The sequence below is a fragment of the Microcebus murinus genome, chromosome 9, assembly GCF_040939455.1.
Source record: "Microcebus murinus isolate Inina chromosome 9, M.murinus_Inina_mat1.0, whole genome shotgun sequence".
Taxonomy (NCBI): domain Eukaryota; kingdom Metazoa; phylum Chordata; class Mammalia; order Primates; family Cheirogaleidae; genus Microcebus; species Microcebus murinus.
This window is the reverse complement of record NC_134112.1, coordinates 20050591-20075696: the sequence shown is the minus strand read 5'-3', so window position 1 is coordinate 20075696 and position 25106 is coordinate 20050591. Positions and strand designations below refer to the sequence as shown.

General features: G+C 36.0%; 1 protein-coding gene and 1 pseudogene across 2 annotated transcripts in view; both read left to right on the top strand.

Moving 5' to 3' along the window:
* Nucleotides 1-25106, top strand: part of BBS9 (Bardet-Biedl syndrome 9) — a 415974-nt gene that overhangs the window by 61301 nt on the left and 329567 nt on the right. The window lies entirely within an intron of this gene.
* Nucleotides 20171-22196, top strand: LOC142872901 (cytochrome c, somatic pseudogene; annotated as a pseudogene).

The following is a 25106-nucleotide window of genomic DNA, read 5'->3' as shown; positions in this document are numbered from 1 at the left end:
GGTTCCACACAAACTCATTTAATCTATAAAGGAAGGACACAAGGTATATTGCTATTATATTAATACAGATATCTATCCAATGTTTATAAATTTCTATGAAGAAAATGTCTTCTGAATACTAACTTGGGATGCCTGGAGCACAGTTATACAACATTAGAGAGCCAAGTTTCTGTTGGGAGTGTGGATAAGGTGTACAGTAGTCCCTTCCACCCCCTATCTGTGTGGGATACATTTCAAGACTCCCAGTGGATGCCTGAAACCATGAATAGTACCAAACCCTATATATACTATGTGTGAATTTTCTTTCTTTGTAGTCTTACGGTTAGAAGACTCGTTCTTGCTGTAGATCTTAGCAACCTCAGCATACCATTTATTTTTCTTTCCTTATTAAGTTGAGAACTTTCACCTTTCCACTTTATGGCTTATCTTTGTCATATTTGAATTTCATCACTATTCTTACACTTTGTGGCCATTATTAAGTAAAATAAGAGTTACTTGAACACAAGCACTATAATACTATAAAAGTTGATCTGATAACAAAGATGGCTTCTAAGTGACTAATGGGCAGATAGTGTCTACAGTGTAGATACATTGGACAAAAGGATTATTCACGTCCCAGGTGGGAAGGGGTGGAACAGCATGAGATTTTATAATGCTACTCAGAATAGCACACAATTTAAAACTGATGAATTATTTCTAAACTTTCCATTTAATATTTTTGGACTGCATTTGACTGCAGGTTACTAAAACCACAGAAAGTGAATCTACAGAGACTTCTGGTTTCAAAATGTTGGTGTAGAAGCAAGCTGGTTTCATTCCCTCTCAACAGAAAACCAAAACCAAATATACAGTGCCAAGATTACAACCAGCAATATCCCAGAACTCAAATAGGAGGATGAGATCATTCCTAAGCTCACAGAAGAGTGAAAAAACTCTGAGAAAACAGTAAGAGAATTGAACTTCCAGATCTGTAGTGCCCCTTCTCCCAATTTTCCCAGCATAATTTGTGCAGAAAAATTTCCCACAACTCAGTTTCTGCACTGAAAAAGTGAGGTTGAGGGGACAACCAGCTTCCCCATCATCTTGGATTTCCTAGCGGGAGAACTGTCCCTGTCTAAACCCTTGGGAATCATCAGGAGTGCCTGAAGTGAGAAAAATCCCTTAAGACAGCCAGAGATAAAAGGAGGAGGCAGGACTACTATCCCCAGTCCTGAAAACTCAGCTGTGTAATTTTGCCAAAGGAGATGCCAAATCAGAGTAGCCATTCAGCAGCACCACACTGTAGGAGGTTTGCCCCATAGGTTCTGTGGAAATGAACCCCTAACCGGTCTTCCCACACTTCTGGGATATCATCTTTGGGACCTCCTCCATTTGGGATGGGCAGTATTCTGATCGCATACTAGAACAGAGGCAAAGGTGAATTTAAGGTGTCATCTAATGGCAAAAAGGAGATTCACCTAGTGGGGGAAAATGGACAGAAAATGAACAGGTAAATTATAAAGAGTCTCTAAGCAAACATATCCAATAAAAAGGCTGGGCGCAGTGGCTCACACCTGTAATCCTAGCACCCTGGGAGTCCAAGATGGGAGGATTGCTCGAGGTCAGGAGTTCAAGACCAGCCTGAGCAAGAGCAAGACCCCATCTCTACTAAAAATAGAAAGAAATCAGGCTGGGTGTGATGGCTCACGCCTGTAATCCTAGCATTCTGGAAGGCTGAGGTGGGTGGATCACTCAAGATCATGAGTTCGAAACCAGCCGAGCAAGAGCGAGACCTCGTCTCAACTAAGAATAGCAAGAAATTAATTGATCAACTAAAAATATATATACAAAAAATTAGCCGGGCATGGTGGTGCATGCCTGTAGTCCCAGCTACTCAGGAGGCTGAGGCAGAAGGATTGCTTGAGCCCGGACGTTGGAGGTTGCTGTGAGCTAGGCTGACGCCATGGCACTCTCGTCTGGGCAACAGAGTGAAACTCTGACTCAAAAAAAAAAAAAAAAAAGACAAAAGAAAGAAATTAGCTAGACAACTAAAAATCTATATAGAAAAAATTAGCCGGGCATGGTGGCACATGCCTATAGTCCCAGCTACTCAGGAGGCTGAGGCAGAAGGATTGCTTGAGCCCAGGAGTTTGAGGTTGCCGTGAGCTGGGCTGACACCATGACACTATAGCCCAGGCAACAGAGCGAGACTCTGTCTCAAAAAAACAAAAAAAAAAAAACAAAAAACCAAAACCAAAAAACATATCCAATAAAAACCAAAACAAGCCTGATAGAGAAGACTGGAATAAATAACTAATTGTTTAATGCAAAAACACAGATGTATACCTATAAGCAACAGCAAACAGGGTACCATGACCTCCTCAAATGAACAATATAAGGTGCCAGTGACTGAACCTAAAGAGACCATGCTATGTGAATTATCTGACTAATAATTCAAAACAATAGTTTTAAGGAAACTCAGTGATCTCCAAGATAATAAGAAAAGGAATTCAGAAATTTATTAGAGAAATTTAACAAAGAGATTGAAATAATAAAAAAAAAAAACTCAAATAGAAATCTTGAAACTGAGAATTACATTTGCTGAACTGAAAAGTTTATCAGATTGCAATAGCAGACTGGCTTAAGCGAGGAAAGACTCAGTGAGCTTGAATACAGGTTATTGGAAAATACACAGAGGAGAAAAAAGAAAAAATAATGAAAAGAAAGGATCTCCTACAAGATATAGAAAATTACCTCAAAAGACCAAATCTGAGAATTATTGCTGTTCAAGAGGGAATTGATCAAGAGCAAGGGGTAGAAAACTTATTGAAAGAAATAATAACAGAAAACTTTACAAAACTTGAAAAAGAGATAAATATTCAGGTACAGGAAAGTCAGAGAATTCCAAAGAGATTCAATCCCATGCAACCCCAAGGCATATAATAGTCACACTCTCAAACATCAAGGAGAAAGAGAGGAACCTAAAAGCAGTAAGAGAAAAGAAGCAAATAATACATAAAGGAGCTCCAGTTTGTCTGGCAAGAGACTTCTAAATGGAAACCTTACAGGCCAGGAGGGAGTGGGATGACATTTTCAAAATGCTGAAAGGAAAAAAAACCCTGCCATTTGAGAATACTATATCCAGTAAAGGTATCATTCAGGTATCAAGGAGAGAAAAAGTCTTTCCCAGACAAACAAAAGCTGAGAGATTTCACCCCACCACTAGTCCTGTCTTAAAAGAAATGCTAAAGGGAGTTCTTCAATCTGAAAGAAGAAAACACTAATATGCAAAAAGAAAACATTTGAAGGTATAAGACCCTCTGGTAAAATTAAGTACACAGATAGACCCAGAATACTCTAATATTGTAATTTGTGGTGTCCACACTACTTATATGTCTAGTATGACAAGTCTATTAAAAGAGATAAAGCTATAAGAACCTATTAAGAGATAGGCAATATAAAAATATGTAAATTGAGACAACATAAAATCAAAATGTGGGGGGAGGGATGGAGTTAAAAGATAGAATTTGTTTCTTTGTTTTTTTCTTTGTTTCTATTGTTTATGATCTAAGATAAGTTGTTATTTCTTTAAAATAAATCATTATATCTATAAGATGTTTTTTATACATCTCATGGTAACCACAATGCAAAAACCTATAATAGATTCATTAAAAACAAAAAGCAATGAATTAAAACATACTAACAGAGAAAATTACTTAACTACAAAGGCAGACAGTAATATAGGAAGAGAGGATTTACAAAACAACCAGAAAACAAGTAAGAAAATAGCAATAGTAATTTCCTTACTTATCAATAATAACACTGAATGTAAATGGATTCAGTTCTCCAATTAAAAGTCTTAGAGTGGCTAAATGGATAAAAAAATCAGGACTCAACTATATGCTGCCTACAAGAAACCCATTACACCTATGAAGGCACTTGTAGACTAAAAGTGAAAGCATGGAAGAAGATATTCCATGCACCTGGAAACCATAAAAGAGCAGGAGTAGCTATACTTATAAAATAGACTACAAATCAAAGACTATAAAAGGAGACAAAGAAGGTCACTATATCATGCTAAAACAGTCAATTCAGCAAGCAGATATAACAGTTATAAATATCTATGCACCCAACACCGGAGCTTTCAAGTATATAAAGCAAACATTAATATATCTAAAGGGAGAGATAGACTCCAATACAAAAATAGCGGGGGACTTCAACACCCTACTCTCAGTGATGGATAGATCATCCAGACAGAAAATCAACAAAGAAATGTCAGATTTAAACTACACACTAGACTAAATAGACTTAAATGATATTTACAGAACATTTCATCCAACTGCTGCCAAATACATATTCTTTTCATCAGCATATGGAACACTCCCCATAATAGACCATATCTTAGGCCACAAAGCAAGTCTGAACAAATTCAAAAAGCCAGAATCATATCAAGTATATTTTATGACCATAATGGAGTACAACTATTAATAGAAATCAATAATAAGAGGAACTTCAAAAAGAATACAGAAACACATGGAAATGAGGGAACATGCTTCTAAACGGGTCAATGAAGAAATTATGAGGGAAATTAAAAAATTTCTTGAAACAAATATGGAAATACAACATACCCAAATCTATGAGGGCAGTATTACCCTAATAAAAACCAGACACAACAAAAAAAAGAAAACTATAGGACAATATTGCTGATGAATATAGATGCAAAAAATCCTCAATAAAATATTAGCAAACCATATTCAGCAACACATTAAAAGAATCGTTCACCATGATTAAGTGGAATTTATCCCAGGAATGCAAGTTTAGTTCAACATACACAAATAAGTAAATGTGATACATCACATTAACAGAACCAAGAACAAAACCATATGATCATTTCAATAAATGTTGAAAAATCATTCAGTAAAATTTAACATCCCTTTATGATAAAAACCCTCAACAAACTGGGTGTAGAAGGAGCATACCTCAAAATAATAAAGGCTGTATTTGATAAACCTGTAGCAAATATTATACTGAACAGGGAAAAATTGCAAACATTTTCTCTGAGATCTTGAACAGGACAAGGATGGCAGCTTTTGCCACTTTTATTAAACATAATACTTGAAGTCTTGGCCAGAGTAATTAGGTCCCCCACCCTCCCCCCAAAAAGCATTCAAATTGGAAAGGAAGAAGTCAAATTAGCCTTGTTTGCAGATGGCATAGATGATATGGCCTTACATTTAGGAACCTAAAGACTTCATCAAAAAACTGCTGAAACTGATAAATTCAGTAAGTTGCAGGATATAAAATCAACATACAAAAATCTGTAGTATTTATATATGCCAACAGCAAACAATTTGAAGAAGAAATCAAGAAAGCAATCCTATTTACAATAGCTATTAATAATATAAAGTACCTAGGAATCAATTTAACCAAACAAATGAAAGATCTATATAAGGAAAACTATGAAACACTGAGGAAAAAAATTGAAGAGGACCTCCTGAAATGGAAAGCTATTCCATGCTCATGGCTTATAATTAAAATGACAGTACTACCCAAAACAATTTACAAAATACCAATGTTACCAAAATACCAATCAAAATGCCAATGTTATTTTTCACAGAAGTAGAAAAAAGTCTAAAAGTTTATCGGAAATCACATAACAACCCAAACAGCTAGCTTGTAGAGCAATCCTAGGCAAAAAGAACAAGGCTGGAGGCATCCCACTACCTGACTTCAAAATATACTACAAAGCTATAGTAACTAAGTCATCATGGTACTGGCATAAAAACAGATACATAAACCTATGGAACAGAATAAGGAACCCAGATATCAATGCACACATTTACAGTTAACTCGTTTTCTACCAAGATGCCAATAATATACAACTAGGAAAGGACAGTCTCTTCAATAAATGGTACTTGGAAAACTGGATGACTGTATGGAGAAGAATGAAACTAGATCCCTATCTTTCACCATATACAAAAATAAAATAAAACTAGAGTAAAGACTTCAATCTGAGACCTGAAACTATGAAACTACTAGAAGAAAACATTGGAGAAAGGTACCAGGACATCGATCTGGGAAAAGATTTTTTGGGTAAGACCTCAAAAGCATAGGCAACCAAAGCAAAAATAGACAAGTGAGATTACATTAAGGTAAAAAAGCTTCTGCACAGCAAAGGAAACAAAGTGAAGAGATAACCCACAGAATGGGAGAAAATATTTGCAGACTACCCATCCGACAAGATATTAATAACAAATATATAAGGCGGTCAAATAACTCAATAACAAAAGAAATCCAATTAAAAAATGGACAAAATATCTGAATAGACATTTCTCAAAAGAAGACATACATGTGGTCAACAGGTATAGGAAAAGATGCTTAACATCACTCATCATCAGAGAAATGCAATCAAAACCACAATGAGACATCATCTCACTTCAGTTAAAATGCCTTTTATCAAAAAGACAGGGAATAATGGATGCTGGCGAGGATGTGGAGAAAGGGGAACCATTATACATTGTATACTGTTGGTGGGGATGTAAATTGGTATAGCCGCTACAGAAAACTGTATGGAGGTTCCTCAAAAAACTAAAAAGAGAACTATCATGTGATACAGCAGTTCTACTACATGGTACATATCCAAAGAAAAGGAAATCCAATTTATCAAAGATATATCCTCATCACCATGTATATTACAGCACTGTTCACAATAGCTAAAATATGAGATCAACCTAAGTGCCTATTGATGGATGATTGGATAAAGATAATGTGGTGTGTACATATGTGTATATGTGTATACACACACACACATACACACACTGGACTATTATTCAGCCATAGAAAGAATGAAATATTGTCATTTGCAGCAACTTAGATGGAACTGGAGGTTATTATGTTAAGTGAATAATATTATGTTAATAATATTATGTTATGTTAAGTGAAATAAGCCAAGCACAGAAGGATTGTATGTTCTCACTTACATGTGGGAGCTTAAGAAGTGGATCTGATGAAGATACAGTGTATATTGGTGGTTACTAGGGGCTAGGAAGGATAGAGCAGAGGGGGCATGAAAAGTTGATTAATGGGTACAGATGTGTGGTTTGATAGTAGACCTAGTGTTAGATCAGTAGGATGACTATAGTTTACAATAATCTATTGTATATTTCAAAATAGCTAGAAGAGAGGAATTTGAATGGTTCTAGCATAAAGAAAAAACAAATATTTAGGTTGATGGATATCACACTTATATTGATTTGACCTTTACAAACTATAAGAATGTATTAAATTATTACATGTTTCCTGAAACTACTTCTATTATGCATCAATAAAATAAAAAGAAAGATAGTAAAACAGCAGATAACTGGTGACTCCTATATTTTTCTCTGTGTTCTTTTAAAAGTGCTAAGTGGCAGCAAGTACATAAATAAAGATAACTCTCTAAAAAGGTGTAATTAGTTAGATAAATGGTTCTTTAAGTCAGTACTTTACTGTTCTGAATTGAGAACAAGTATTAATTGTCTCTAAGAGAACTTGGGTTCCTGGCCTCATGATCAATTATGTATTTGTGGACTGTCCGTAAATAAGAGCGTGCATATGTTTTTTCATTTTGTTCTATTTATAGTGTCTTTACTTGGAAGAATCAAAAACCCCAAATTTTAACATTTATTTGGACCTCTGATAGTCTCTCTTAAGATATTAGGAAAAGAATAGAAACATTATTGAGTACATAACCACTGTTCATTATAGGATGAACTTAAGGTGAAAATAATGTCAGAATTACAAAATAAAATTTCTGTTCTTTGATTAGTTTAATAAACCATTTTCCCCTCCAAATATTTATGCAGATATTAGGAAGACAGTTTTCTTTGAAGTTGCATTAATGCTGGATATGTTGATACAGAGATTGTAAATTATGTATTTGCTAATTCAGTTTTTGCTGTACTTTTCTATTTCTTGGTTCCGCAAGCATTTTCTCTCTAATACGTTGTCTTCCTTTACCATTTCATCTACTTATGTGAGCACAAATTCTATGGTATTCCAAAATGGTATCCCTTCCTCCCTTTGTAGGAGGGAATAAAACTACTTTACGGATCTGGGGTATCCATTTCAAGTACAGTAATGCTAGCAAAGCTACATGTATAGGTTTGAGCCCATCACTGACTAATTACCTGCTCTGCAACTTTCACATCAATTTTTGCCATTTGAGGATTAAGAAAACACTGTAGTTGTTTCCACAGAAACTTCTCATGACCAGAAAACAATTCAGAATTTATTTATTACCTATTCAATCCATCTTCTTATGTTTCTACATGAATGGAGATTCCTATTCTGAAATAAGTGGCCTAAAGATTCCTATTTGCTTTACTGTTCCACTCCACTGTTTGGTAAGAGGAATTTGAATTTTTCTATTACATTTGTTAGAGCTGACATGGTAAACCAATAGACACTATAGAAGCTAGGATGAGAAGAGAAGCTCTAGAACCATTTTATCATTAGAGTAAATGTATATAGACTAGGAGATATTTTTTCTGAGGTTTATACTTTGTCTCCTTTTCTTGAATTGTTTTTTATCTTACAAATGTTATATTTTAGGAAACTAACATAAAAGGGAATATCCGAATGCTGATTCTTGCATAAAGCAGGGAAAGTGTTGTTATTACCATCTGTGGTTCATTGTTATTAGTTTCCTCATTTTTGCCCATTTGAGGATCAAAGGCTTTGTTTAATGACCTTAAACTCTGATCCCTTATAAGGCAGCACATACTTCTGACACCAGGCCACTGGGCCTTTAGTGTTCTTATTAAATATACAATGTCATAATGTACATACTGTTCTTTTGGCTGGTATAATGACATCTACACTTCTGCTTTTAATAAGAATAGCCCCTTTCTAAAAACTGCCATTAAAATAGAATGGTTCTTTCATTAGTAGCAGAAATTCTTTACTGATGGTTGACATACAATTTTTTGGATCCCAGACCTAGGCGTCAGTTCTATCCTTGCAAAAAAAAACTAAGCTGAACTTTTTAGTTTCTGTTTGCCAAGGAAAGAGATTTGTGTGTCTATACAAAGAAAAGTAGTTCTTTTTCATTCAAGAAAAGTATAGATACTGTATTCCAATTAAGGTAACCAGGTGGGTAAAAATGAATTGCCTTTTAATAGTGAAAACAATTCCTGATCTTTGAAAAGCAAATCTTTGGGATGTCTAAAGGCAATCAGGCAATAAATCTTTTGAAAATCAGTTATAGTTGCAGTCCCTAACCCCCTGTTACCAGTCTGTGGCCTGTTAGGAACTGGGCAGCACAGCAGGAGGTGAGTGATGGGTGAGTAAGTGAAGCTTCCTCTGTATTTACAGCTGCTCCCCATTGCTCACATCACCGCATAATCTCTGCCTCCTGTCAGATCAGCAGTGGCATTAGATTCTCATGGGAGTGCGGACCTTACTGTACACCATGCATGCGAAGGATCTAGGTTGCGTGGTCCTTATGAGACTCTAATGCCTGATGGTCTGAGGTGGAGCTGAGGCGGTGATGCTAGCATTGGGGATTGGCTGCAAATACAGATTATCATTAGCAGAGAGGTTTGACTGCACAATAAATGTAATGTGCTTGAATCATCCTGAAACTATTTCCCAATCCCGGTCTGTGGAAAAATTGTCTTCTATGAAACCTGTCTCTGGTGCCAAAAAGGTTGGGGACTGCTGAGTTATAGTTATAGGATATAGCAAGTTTAGTATTTTGCTTTATCATATAGTCATAGTTTGTGGCAGAACTTTGACTTGATTTGATGCAATAAATATTTGTGTTTGTTTAGCCTCTTGATATGATATGAAGAAAAGGGTCTATTGGATGGGCCAAATTGCCTTTTTAAAAATTCACTGTTGTAAAATTGGGATTGTATTTTTCTTTTGAAATAGTTAACCAACTAAAAATGCAACCCATGGAAAAACAAAGAATATATTTGGTGAAATCTGATACTTTTTAAGAATTAAAATTTTCTTATATATTGATGTATTTGTTTTATTTTTTACTAAAAAGGCTGTATATTAGTAGCCATTTGTTATTTGATAGAGGAGAACATAATTTAAGATTATTTGCAATTTTAATTTTTTTCTTAACACTAAAGATGCTCTTTTTGGATATTTAGCATTTCTGCTTACATGGGTCATTATTATATCTATGAAGTGTTTTGGGCTTAAAGAAACATTGAAAACAGAGGAAATGGTTAGTATGAAAAATTTTTAGCCCCCTAAACACTACCTGATAGTTGCTTAAATTTTATATGGACTCCATACCAATGTTCATAATGCAAATATATTCCAATTATATTTTGACACAGAATAATGTTCATATAGTTCTCAGCACGCATATATATTCTAACCATGCTGAGATAACACTAATGTTCAAACACAGTAGCTGGTCTGATGTTTAAAAGAAACACTTGCTAGCTGAAGGACATTTCTCTTGAGGCATAGACTGGAAACCACGTTGAGTACGCTAAGTGATTCCATCTGACCCTCAGAAAATCACTATGGGTTACATTTTCACTTTGCACGTATGTCACTGACAAAGCCAACTGGCTGGAGTAAGCTTTTTGAAATGGACATTTCTGGCTGAGCTTTTGGAAGACTGCATTTTTAAAAGTGAAACATAAAAAAACCACTATCCACTGGTTGCACATTAAAAGCAAATGGCCAAAGGAAACGAAATGAACTGTAAAAAGCTCATAGGATGAAAACATTTAATTTTGTGTATATTTTTAATTTATTCTGTTTGTAGTAGGTTTAAAAATAATTATACTTAATGTAGAGCCAACCTCCCTAAACAATTTAGAATTAACCTCAGACGTAGAGAAGGATGCACTGGTATAGCTTAATAGAAGATTTGACATTGTTCCTTTAATAAATGTTTAATTACTACTGTTTATAGATTGCATACTTACTGAGTGAAGACTTGGAAAATTGATGTGAATCAATGTACTTTTGTGCTTTGCAGAAATACAATCTAGGTTGAAAATAACTCTCAACTTTAGGCAAAAATTTCTGAGTTTGAGTCCTGCTTTGCTGTTGCGTCACTTTATTGGTAGAAAGTCCATAGTATTAGCCTTGGGTTTCCCTGAAAATATGGTTGTATATTTGCCTGATCCTGTCATTGGCAGTAATGAACTGTTATTTAGAAGTGGCTTAAGCTCCTGGTAAGAAAGCCATTTTTGTAAATTCAGGGTATTATTTTTATAGTGTGTGGTAACTGAACTGGCCAAGCCAGAGCTTGTGAGCCACATATGGCATTGGGAGATGCGTGAGTATTCAGAAGTAGTTACACAAGCCTTTAAGTTAGGATTTGTCATGGGCTTCTTTTATGATACTCTTTGCTAGGCACTGTTAGAGTTACAAGATAAATACATGCTAGTGTCCCAGCCCAAAGGAAGAAAAGAAGCCAGTGTGAGAAATCAATGTGAGTTAAATGCTGACTTGTGCCATGCCCTGTGCTGGTGATTGACATACCTCATGTAACCAACTATATTAGTTGAAGGCCTCACAGTAGCACTTACTGAGTGTTTACTATGTGCCAGCATTTGCTAAGAGTCTGGTATTTTATCTTTTTTTTTTTTTTTTTTTTTTTTTTTTTTGAGACAGAGTCTCACTTTGTTGCCCAGGCTAGAGTGAGTGCCGTGGCGTCAGCCTCGCTCACAGCAACCTCAATCTCCTGGACTCAAGCGATCCTCCTGCCTCAGCCTCCCGAGTAGCTGGGACTACAGGCATGCGCCACCATGCCTGGCTAATTTTTTGTATATATATTTTTAGTTGGTCAATTAATTTCTTTCTATTTCTGGTAGAGACGGGGTCTCGCTCAGGCTGGTTTCGAACTCCTGACCTTGAGCAATCCGCCCGCCTAGGCCTCCCAAAGTGCTAGGATGACAGGCGTGAGCCACCGCGCCGGCTATTTTATCTTTTAATAGTTTATTTTATGTATGAGGAAACTAAGATTTAAAGAATTTCCTTCAGGGCATAGAGCTGGTACGTACAGAGCACATTTTCCCCATCTATAGTGCCTCACAGTTGGGAGCAACAACTCTCCCTGAGAAATGATGAAAAGAGTTTGAGAGTTAGGCAACATGGCATAGTTGAAAGAAAAAAGGGGCATATTTCCATGTTGAGAGATGATTAGAGTGGATGCCACTGATCCTATTTGACTGTAATCCCATGTTGCCAAATGTGAGAAGCTTTCTGGGATGGGGATATTATTGAGGCCATTTCCAGTTGGCCTGTGCTTGGGATTTATTTTGATGTCTGCTGTGTCTTCTTGTGGTCAGACTGAGTCTTCACCATTATGGTGATTCTATACATATAAAACTGCTTTGTACACAGTTGTGCCCAGAAACATAAAGGCTATATTTAAGCAGTTTTGAGCTCTCTCATGTTTATAAAATGTGAAGATAACTGATTCTTTGTTAAACACACTGTGATTTTATTAGTAAAGAAATGAGTTCTATGTGATACATTTCTTGATGCATATATTATTTGCCTATTGTACATTATCCAATTCATGTGTTTACTCATTTACTTTTAGTCTTATACTGACTAGTTCTAAGCAAATTCTGATGTCTTTCTTAATTCTGAGATTTACATGTAGTAATAACAATAATAAAACGAAACACTCTCAGCCCACCTTTGAAATACAAGTTATACAGTTTCACTTGGCTAAGGGTAAGGGGAAAGAAATCTTATTTTATGGTTTCGATTTAGACTAAGAAATTTGTTTTACAACTACAAAATTAAAGCCATGCGCCTTTTCTAAAGTGCAAGAGAAGAATCTAAAGCATCTCTTAGAAGTTCAGAAGTGCTTTTTTCACCTGCAGTTTCTCCTGCCCAGATTGCTTTTACCAGCTGATGGTTTATCAACTGCAACCAGGGCCCATTCTGAGGCCCAGCACTGCTGGTGTCACTTTTTCTTTGAAGCCCTGCTGTGTTGGTTGTTTCTGCTTATTTATACCTACAGAATTTGTTTATACCTTACTTTTAATTATTGCACGTATTAAGTTATGGTGTAATGATTTGTTTTAGTATTTCTTGACATCAGTATTTATTTCTTGAGATCAAGGACCATATTTTATGTTTTTAATCTCTAATACATAGCCTAGTTCCAGATATATAGCAAGTAGTTAATGTCTGGAATGAATGAATATGCTAATTATATTTTGATTTTTAAGAAATTTTATATAAAGTTCAAATCACTCAGTACTGTGAACACTGCAAAAAGTATTTATTTTAAAGACAGTTAACATTTCTTTTCAGTTGGTTATTTCTTTTTAATAAGAAAGGAAAAAAATTAGGGGAAACTGCTTTCCTATTGGAAGTTATATCCTTGATTAGAATAATTCCCTTGTTTTTAAGTTACCCGCTTTGTTACTAGATAGAATTGTAGAGTGTTGTAATTCTAGAATAAATCTAGAGTGCTTTAGGCCTGCAGTCCCCAACTCCTGGGCCGTGGTACTGGTCCATGGCCTGTTAGTAACCAGGCCACACAGCAGGAGGTGGGCAGCGGGTGAGCACATCTGTATTTACAGCTGTTCCCCATCGCTGGCATCACTGTGTAGGCTCTGCCTCCTGTCAGATCAGTGGTGGCATTAGATTCTCATAGGAGCAGAAACCATACTGTAAACTGCACATGTGAGGGATCTAGGTTGCATACTCCTTTTTTTTGTTTTGTTTTGTTTTTTTATTTCAGCATAATATGGGGGTACAAATGTTAAGGTTACATATATTGCTATTGCCTTCCCTTCCCCTTCGAGCCAGAGCTTCAAGTGTGTCCATCCCCCCGACAATGCACATTGCGCTTATAATGTATATATATAGACCCATGAGAATGTAATGCTTAATGATCTAAGGTGGAGCTGAGGCGGTGATGCTAGTCCTAGGGAGTGGCTGCAAATACAGATTATCAGTAGCAGAGAGGTTTGACTGCATGTGTAAAGTAAAGATGTGCTTGAATCATCCTGAACCCACCCTCCCCACCCCACGCCCCCCATTTGTGGAAAAATCGTCCTCTGTGAAACCAGTCTCTGATGCCATAATGGTTGGGGACTGCTGCTTTAGGCAATTCATGTAACTGAAGATAAAGGTTTTATATTGTTCATATACTAGAGTGAATTGTCAATTGCTTATTATCTCTTTAAACAATTTTAACAACCCTACAAACCTTGCCAGAGTTGCTGTTCTTCATTGAGGTATGGCAAGTTTGAATCCGGAAAGTGCATTCGCGTTTGCATTTTAAAAAGGAGAGTTTTTTGAAAAAGGAATGAGGTTTACATTTGAGCCACCTGGAAATGATGGAAATTAAAAATCCTATCTATCTATTTATCTATCTATGAAATACTTTTAAAGACCAAATATAGTATAGGAATTTTAATCCTAAAAGGAAAATATTGTGATATATACACAGTGAATCTGAAAGTCTTTGTAAACTGACCGAAGCCAATATGTAATTAGTAGTAGCAGACAATATGATACAGTTGAATATATTTTTGGCTTCTTGTTTATGGAGCATGAACTCTCCTGAAAATTGAAGCTTTAAAATTTCATAGTGTGTGTGTCTAAACTGTCTATGAAGTCAAAGATTTAAGCATATGACTATTGATAGAAATGATAGAGATTATATGGGGTTATGCCTTTTACATTTTTCATCTCTTCTGTAACCAAGGCATCAAGTTGATTTTGTGGTTGGTTTAAGACAAAATGTCGAGGGATAGTCTCTAGGCCAGCTTAACGCATGAAGTGGGGTGACATTTTGTTTATTCCATGAGCTGAACGGCAAAGGTTATTGGGACTGATTTCCATGCTGTTCTGCAGGTTTCCCAACAGGGAATTCTAATGAGATAGAAAATGAAGGAATGAGCTCCTTCATCACCATCTCTACCATCATTGTCTTAATTTGGGCCTTCTCTGTTTCTCATCTGCATTACTGAGAGCCTCCCTACTGGTCTTGATGCTTCTTATCTTGCTCCCTAAGCTCCCTGTTTCTTCTCCTTCCATTCTCCATTCTTCTGCTTTAGAGTAATCTTGGTGCATAAATCTGATCTTGTTTTTGTCCTGTGTGAAATTCCTTATGGCTCCTATCAATCATAAAAAGAATAACAAAGTTTATATAATTTTCTGGCCCTGCTAAGCTCTCTTGTCTGATCTGACTTTAGACTTCAACTTAAAGCAATACTTTAAAAACATTAATTTATTTTTTTAAGTTGACAAATAAAAATTACAAATATTTATGGTATACAGCATAAAGTATTGATATATGTGTACATTGTGGAATGATTAATTCAAGCTTATTAACATATCTATCACATCATGTACTTGTCACTTTTTTGTGGTGAGAACATTTAAAATCTATTCTCTTTGCAATTTTCAAGTATATGATATGCTATTAACTATAGTCACCATGCTGTCCAGTAGATCTCTAACACTTATTCCTTCTGTCTCTCTGGAACCTGAAAAAAATACTTTTTCATGCTTCTGCCTTTTTCCTTAGTTTTTCATTTAGCTAACTCTTACTGCTTCAAAATTTACTTCATGCTTCACTTTTTTTGGGAGGGAACTTTCAAACCAATTATGCCTACCTTCCTCTTATCCTCTAGCCTTTTATGTGAAACTATAATACCCTTTATGAACTTCTATCATAACACTTATCATATTATCTTATACTTTTTAAATTTGTCTGTTTCTTTCACTAGACTAGTGATTTGAGACCAAGGAAGGCTTCTTTTATCTCTTCATCTATGCCTGATATAACTTCTTTTTGTTGAGTAAATAGAATCCTAAAAACTCAAGAGGTTATTTAATATTTATTATATTTGAGTCCATTTTACAGATAACTACTGCTCCATGGCTAGTGCTACTTTGTAGTATGCAAAATAGTAACCATTGTTAATTTGATTTTCTAATCTCTTTATAGTTGGTAAGTGTTTACTCTCATCTTTTAACATAGATTTAAAGTTGACTGAAGCATATGTAGAATTACTTTTTTCTCTCTTCCTTGATGTTTCCTTAAATGGGTCTTAGTGTGCTTGAATGTGGTGAATGTAGCATTTCCTTTTCCAGTAGGAGTTTTATGATTAGTCAGATTTGTGTTTTTAAAATTCTAATATGAGACATTTATTATTTATAATACTAATAGCAGCTACATTTATTGGATATATTTGATGAGTGAATATGTGTTAAATTCTTTATGTATTGAATATAATATCTTATTTAATCACAAAACAATCTTACCAAGTCAGTGTGATTAGCCTCATTTTACAGATGAGGACACTGATGCTTATGAAACTGAAATTACTTTCTTGTATTTAAACAGCTACTAAGTGCAGAGCTCAGGTTTGGACCAGGTGGATCTGACTCTCTAGCCTGAATTTTTAACTATTCTGTATCTCTCTGTTGCATTTATGACAGTAATTGCAAAGAATAATTTCAAAGCAGTAAGTTCAAGATTGTTTTTTAGACAAGAGTCTCACTCTGTTGCCTGGGCTAGAGTGCTGTGACATCAGTCTAGTTCACAGCAACCTGAAACTCCTGGGCTCAAGTGATCCTCCTGCCTCAGCCTCCCAAGTAGCTGGGACTACAGGTGTGTACCACCATGCCCAGCTAATTTTTTTTTTCCTAGTTTTAGTTCTCCAGCTAATTTCTTTCTATTTTTAGTAGAGACGGGGTCTCACTCTTGCTAAGGCTGGTCTCAAACTCCTGAAGTCAAGTGATCCTCCCGCCCTGGCCTCCCAGAGTGCTAGAATTACAGGCGTGAGCCACCGTTCCCAGCCAGTAAGTTCAAGTTTAAAAAATACATTCTTACAGCAAATATCCCATTTAGGCTTAATTTGAGAGTACACTGGAAAAATACTATGTTATAACATCAAGTTTTACTGGTTTTTAGGAAAATATATTAATAGGTTAAAAATAGGTTCTTCCCATTTTATCCTCTGTCCCTTTCTCCCTATTTCCCGAATCTTCTCTGTATCTTATTTGTTGAATACGTTGAATTGTTTATCCTTTTAATGTCCCATAGTCTGGATTTTGCTAGTTGCATCCCCATGGTGTCATGTAAATGTGTTCCCCTGTCCATAGTTACATTAAATTTGTTGTTGGATCTAGGGGATTGATCAGGTTCAGGTTTGATTTTTTTTTTTTTTTTTTTTTGACAGGACAACTCACAGCTAGTGTTGTCAACTCACAGTTAGTGTTGTATGCTTCTATAAAGAGGCATTCGATTCCTGATTCTCTCTCTTTTTGTGTTGTCAATAGCTATTAGTGATTTAGGCAGTCTTAGCAATCCATTATTTTATTAGGGATAAGAAATAGTTATATTATGATTTTATCATTCCTTTTTTATATATTAGCTGAAATACATCTAAAAGATGAAATCTCCTTTTATGAGCCATTTGTTTACTGAGAGGTATATTCATAGTGGAAAGACAGGATAAATGCTTTGTTCTTTACCTTTGTTTTCAAAATACGGGGTTGGTTCTATATCATCCTTTAAAGATGACAAATTTGTTGTTGCATATTATCATGAATATGTAGATTTAAATATTTCATATATTTCAATTTATTGAAGTTATTATTTTTATTAATGCTAAAATTGCCCCATCTCTGGCCAAGAGAGCTTTTTCAAGTTGGCTCCTGAGCCCTTTTGATGTAGCTCCAGTAGTCTTTGTTAGCCTTCTTGCTTTTTATTATGAGATGTTCCAGCCTCATCTTGTAAAATTCCTCTCCCAGAACTGGAGTCATTTCTTTAAGCACCCTAGTTCTTTATGTGTGGGAAGTGGCATTTGGAGACTACAATCTGGGTGCTAGTGGTGGTCATTGCTCCTGGTTATTGCTTCTGGGATGTTTTGGTGGATTGAGTTAGAAAATATATATATATATATATATATATATACATACATACACACTTATTTTTTAAATATAGAGTATATTATGGTGAGGCAGGAGAATTGCCTGGGGTTAGGTATTTGAGACCAGCCTGGTCAACATAGTAAGACTCTGTCTCTACAAAAAATTAAAAAAAATTAGCCAGGCATCATGGTGCATGCCAGTAGTCTCAGCTACTTGGGAGGCTAAGGCAGGAGGATTGGTTGAGCCGGAGATTGAGGCTGTAGTAAGCTATGATCTTACCACAGCTCTGCAGCCTGGGCAACAGAGCAATATATATATGTATGTATATTATGGGTTCATATTGATACTCATGGTTATGATGTGGAACAGTTAGGGAGATAGCGAGGGATTCTGAGTCTCCCAAAGATGAAAGTGGTTTAAGACATGAGCCCAGTGAATAAAAAAAAAAAAAAAAAGATGAAAGTGGGCCCCTGCCCTGGTGCTGCCCCACCTTGATCCCGTCTGGAGCAACTGTCATACCTGGGATAGGAGGGAATACCCTCTGAATCTGCCAATCAGAACTTAGTGTGCCAATTGTAAAAGAATGCAGAGGACTCTCTAGTCCATGGGCCAATCAGCATGGGTACGATAGAGTCCAGAAAGTGACCTAGAACAACTCGCATGGGTAGTAAGACTCAGGTCATGTAACTCCCAACTGTCAAATCAAAGTTGTTCCATGGTGGCCTCTGAACCATGAGGGGAGGTCCCAGTTCAGACACCATAAAACAAGACCCGGACCATAACCATACTCTTTTTCTGCTACAGCAAGGGATCCGGTTGTCATCTGTGGTGTATGTATGTTGCTCTTGCTCTATAATCCTATCTTGCTCTCCCTCCATAAATTTCACCTCATGCTTGCCTTACTTTGGTGCATTTGGTCATTTTTCGGTCATAAGCTTGCCAAGAACAGACATTTCAGATCCCGAAACCCAACAGAACTGCAGACATTTTGGAGAGGGGCAAAGCAAAATGGCTGAATAGAAACCTGTAGTAATCATCTCTCTGCATGAACACCAAATTCAACAACTATCCAGGCAAACAATTACCTTTAGAAGAACAAAAATCAGGTGAGTGATCATAGTACTTGGTTTTAATATTATATCAAGGAAAGAGGCACTGAAAAGGGCAGAAAAGATAACCTTGAGTGTACACCACTCCTCCTCTATTCCCCAGTGTCATCATGCCTTTGCACCAAGTGGAAAGAGAATCTGTATGCCTGGGGAAGGGAGAGGGAAGTGGCTGTGGGACAGCATAGGGCTGTGCTGTCACAAGGGAACACAACACAGGGAAGAATTTTAATGGTGCCCACCAAGGGAGCATTTAGACCAGTCCAGCCAGAGAGAAATCCTCTGCCCTGAAACCCAAGTTCCCCACTTCCTGCTAGCCTCACCACTAGATGACAAAAACCAGCCTGGAATAAATTTGTAAGACAGGCCACAAAGGCTCCAGTCTTTGGGTCAGTCCTGTGGCTGTGTTGGCTTGGAGCCAGTGGACCTAGGGTGCTCGTGACCCTGCGAGACACCAATGGCAGCAGTCAAGCTGGTGCCTGTGTCACTGCTCCCCCAATTCCAGGCAGTGCAGCTCAGTGAGAGTTTTCCTCCTCTTGGGGAAAGGAAAAATTTCAGAGGACTTTGTTTTGCAACTTGGGTACCAGCTCAGCCACAGTAAAAAAGTACCAAGCAGACTCCTGAAACCCCTGATTTCAGGCCTTTGTTTCTGGACAGCATTTCTAGGCTCACCCTGGGCCAGAAGGAAATCCACTGTCCCAAAAGGAAGGACCCAGTCCTGGCCTGTTTCACCACCTGCTGACTAACCCTTGGGCTTTGAATAAACATCAAAGGTAGCCAGGCAACAGTCACCACAGGCTTTGTGTGAGACTGGCTGGCTTCAGGTGTGACATGGCATAGTCCCAGATATGGTGGCCATGAGGGAATGCCCATGTCATTCCTCCCCCAACTCCAGCAGCCCAGCACAGAGAATGAGGGAAGAGAGTGAAAGACTTTGCCTTGTAATCTAGGGAATCCTCCTTTATCTTACCCAAGTCCACCAATGCAGTACTACTAGGAGTCTGCAAGTTTCACAGCAATACTGGGCTTGGTGTGCCCCTGGTGCTGATATGGCTGCAGTGACCAAAGATGTACATCATAAGACTCAATTCCTTTTGAATATCTGGAAAGCCTTCTCAAGAAGGACAGGTTCAAATAAGCCCAGACTGTGAAGATTAGAATAAATACCTAATTCTTCAATGCCTAGACATTAATGAATATTCACAAGTATCAAGAACATAAAAGAAAATGTGACTTCACCAAATGAACTAAATAAGGTACCAATGAACAATCCTAGAGTGATGGTGATATGTGACCTTTCAGACAAAGAATTCAAAATTGTCCTGGAGAAACTCAATGAATTTCAAGACAGCACAGAGAAGGGATTCAGAAACTTATCAGAGAAATTTAACAAAGAGATTGAAATAATAATAATGATAAAAAAAATCAAGCAGAAATTCTGAAGCTGAAGCAGTCAGTTCACAAACTGAAACATACATCGGAGTCTCTCAACAGCAGAATTGACCAAACAGAAGAAAAAATTAGTGAGCTTGAAGGCAGACTATTTGAAAATGTACAGCCAGAAGAGAAAAAAAGGGAAAAAGACTAAGAAAGAATGAAGCACACCTGAAAAATCTAGAAAATAGCCTCAAAAGGGCATATCTAAGAGTTACTGGCCTTAAAGAGAAGATAGAGAGAGAGATTGGGGTAGAAACTTTATTCAGAGAAATAATAACAGAGAACTTCTCAAATATAGAGGAAGATATCAATATTCAGGGACAAGAAGGTCATAGAAAACCAAGCAGATTTACCTCAAGTCTTTTAATAATCAATTTCCCAAAGATCCTAAGGGAAGCAAATAAAAAGAAGCAAATAACATATAAAGAAGTTCTTATACATCTGACAGCAGACTTCTCAGTGGAAACCTTTCAGGCCAGGAGAGAGTGGCATGACAGATTCAACATGCTGAAGGAAAAAAGCCTTAACCCTAGAATAATATTTGCTACAAAAATGTCCTTCACACATGAAAGAGAAATACTTTCCTAGACTAACAAAAGTTGAGGTATTTCATTAACACCAGACCTTTCCTACAAAAAATGCTAAATATGAAAGAAAAGGACATTAATGAATAGTAAGAAATCATCTGAAGGTATAAAACTCACTGGTAACAACAGTAAGTACACAAATACAGAATATATTCTATTTCTGTAATTGTGGTGTGTAGACTTGAGTAGGAAGACTAAAAGACAAACCTATCAAAAATAATAACTACAGGAGAGCAGGACGTCTGGCTTCTGACTGGGAACCTTCGTGCCGTCAGCAACCAAAGAGAGAATCAAATATGGGTGATGTTGAGAAAGGCAAGAAGATTTTTGTTCAGAAGTGTGCCCAGTGCCACACTGTGGAAAAGGGAGGAAAGCACAAGACTGGGCCAAATCTCCATGGTTTCTTTGGGAGAAAGACAGGTCAGGCTGCTGGATTCTCTTACACAGACGCCAATAAGAACAAAGGCATCACCTGGGGAGAGGACACACTGATGGAGTATTTGGAGAATCCCAAGAAGTACATCCCTGGAACAGAAATGATCTTCGCCAGCATTAAGAAGAAGGGAGAAAGGGCAGACTTGATAGCTTATCTCAAAAAAGCCACTAATGAGTAATAATTGGCCACTGCCTTATTTATTACAAACCAGAAATATCTCATAACTTTTTTTATGTGTACCATAATTTAATTGGTCTCATACACCAGAATTCAGATCATGAAAGAGTGACAAGAATATTTTTGTTGGACAGTCCTGATTTAACCAAGACTGGCTTGTGGTTAATTCGGTTTTTTGAATTTTGATAGTAATTCCAATACAGTAAATGCTATCACTGTTTCCCCCCTTCTGAAGACATGATTGGATTAATTAGTAGTGTTCAACTTTTCACAAGGATGGTAAATTGCCATTTCAAAACCTGTTGAAGATTGGTTTTATATTTAGATTTATACAACTGGTTATGTGAATATATTTAAATACTAGAGAAATCCCTTCACTGTTTTGGAACCAAGCAAGACTTACTGGTGTTTCAATTTGTGTTTATTAGCCTGTTAAAGGCGAGGGCTAGAGATAAGGTAGCAATGTTTACTTTATATATTTTTGGTCTTCACTATGCCAATCCAATTTCCCTATTTCTACTAAAATGCTGCCTTTTATTTATTGAAAGGCATTTTAGTGTGGTTTATGTGTAATATCAAATAAAGAATATTTAACACTTCTCACATTTTATAGATAATCTGTAAGGTTAAATGCTTTTAAAAGTCAATGTGACAAGAAATAGCAAATTAAACTTTTGAATTCTTTACTACCTTAAGTCAGACTAAGTTATAATTTAAGATTGTCTTTAAACAGCTCTTCAGAAACACATACAACTGTGTATGTAGAAGATCTATATATGTGTGATTGGTAATGGTGCTTTTACTAAGTCATTAAAAGGCTTAAAGTAGAGGAGATATACACAAATTTGAAAATTATGTGTGATCATAACTTAATTAAAAACAAAATCACAGATCATGAAAAAAATAATTACAATAACTTTGTGAGAGATAGGTATTATAAAAAGATATAAATTAAATCAACAAAAAGTTAAAAAGCAGGGGAGTATGGAGTTAAAGTGTAGAATTTCTTTTAGATTTCTCTTTGCTTGTTTGTTTGTAAGCAGAGTTGTCATATTTTTAAAACAATTGGTTATAAAATGTTTTTTTGAAAGCCTCATGGTAACCTCAAATGAAAAACCTACAATAGATACACAAAAACTAAAAAGCAAAAAATTTAAACAGTACCAGAGAAAATCACTTTTAACAAAGAAAGACAGGAAGGAAGGAAGGAACAGAGAGGACCACAAATAATGAGAAATCAAATAATAACATGGTAGTAATAAGTCTTTACCTATCAATAATAACACTGAATATAAATAGAATGAAAACTCTGATTAAAAGACATAGAGTGGCTAAATGGATAAAAAAATAAGAGCCAAGTATATGTTGTCTGTAAGAAACCCACTTCACTTATGAAGACATATATAGATGGAAAATAAAGGAATGGAAAAAGATATTCCATGCAAATGGAAACCAAAATAGAGCAAGGGAAGCTATGCTTCCATCAGATAAAAAATTCAAAACAGAAACTACAAAAAGAGACAATGAAGGTCAATGATGAAGGGGTCACTTCAGTGAGAGGATATAACAATTTTAAATATATATGTACCTGATACTGCAGCACCCAGATATATAAAATAAATATTACCAGAGCTAAAGAGAAAGATAGACCCCAATACAATAATAGCTGGTGAACACAATACCCCACTTTCAGGATTGGCTGGATCATCCATACAGAAAATCAACAAAGAAATGTTGGACTTCATCTACATCATAGGCCAAATGGACTTAATAGATATTTACAAAATGTTTCATCCAACAGCTTCAGAATACACATTCTTCTCCTCAGCTAATGGATCATTCTCAAGGACAGACCATGTGTAAGGCCAGAAAACATGTCTTAAAAAAAAAAGTAATCATATCAGGTATTATCTCTGACTACAATGGAGTAAAACTAGCTATTAATAACAAGAGAAACATTGGAAACCATACACTTGCATGGAAATTCAACAACATGCTCCTGAATGACCAGTGGGTCAATGGTGAGATTAAGAAGGAAATTAAAAAATTTCTCAAATGAGAATGAAAATACAACATATCAAAATCTATGAGATTTAGCAAAAGCAATACTAAGAGGAAAGTTTATAGTATTAAGTGCCTACATCAAAAAAAGAGAAAAGTTCCAAATAAACAATCTAATAATGCAGCTCAAAGAACTAGAAAAATAAGAGCAAACAAACCCAAAATTAGAAGAAAAGAAATAATAAAGATCATATCAGAAATAAAAGAAATTGAAACAAAAACCCCACAAAAGATCAATGAGATCAAAGTTTTGTGAAAACATAAACAAAATTGACACACTTTTAGCCAGACTAAGAATAAAAGAAGATGCAAATAGAATCAGAGATGAAAAAGGAGATGTTACAACTGATACTGCAGAAATCTGAAGGATCATTAGAGATTAGTATAAGCAATTATATACCAGTAAATTGGAAAACCTAGAATAAATGGATAAATTCCTAGACACATACAACCTTCCACGATTGAATCAGGAGGACATCCAAAACCTGAATAAACCAATAACAGGTATGAGATAGCAGCAGTACTAAAAAGTCTCCCATCAAATAAAAGCCCAGGACCTGATGGATTCACTGCTGAATTCTACCAAGCATTCAAAGAAGAACTAATGCCAATCCTACTTAAACTATTCCAAAATATCGAGGAGAAGGGAATACTCCCAAACTCATTCTATGAGGCGTATATCATCTTGATACTAAAACTAGAAAAAGACACAACAAAAAAGAGAAAACTGTAGACCAGTATCTCTGATGAACAGAGCTGCAAAAATCCTCAACATAATACTAACACCCCAAGTTCACCAACACATTAAAAAGATTGTTCATCGTTATCAAGTTGGATTCATCCCAGGGATACAAAGATGATTGAACATATGCAAAGCTACATCTGTATTATCAACAGAAGGAACAAAAAACCCCATATGATCATTTTAACTGATGGTGAAAAAGCATTTGCTAAAATTCAACATCCCTTCATGATAAAAAAACTCTCATAATACTTGGTAGAGATGGAACTTACCTGAATGCTATAAAAGCCATATGTGACAGACCCACAGCTAGTATCATACTGAATGGGGCAAAACTGAAAGACTTTCCTTTAAGATCTGGAACAAGACAAGGATGCCCACTTTCAACACTGTTATTCAACATTATACTGGAAGTTCTAGCAGGAGCAATCAGACAAGAAAGAGATAGAAATAAAGGGCATTCAAATTGGAAAGGAAGAAGTCAAATTATCCTTGTTTGCAGATGATATGATCTTATATCTAGAGAAACCTAAAGACTTCCCAAAAAACCTATTAGACCTGATAAACAAATTCAGTAAATTTGCAGGACACAAAATCTACATCCAAAATTCAATAACACTTCTATATTCCAAAAGCTAACAATGTGAAAAGAAACTAAGAAAGTAATCCCTTTTATAATAATTACAAATAAAATACAATGTAGG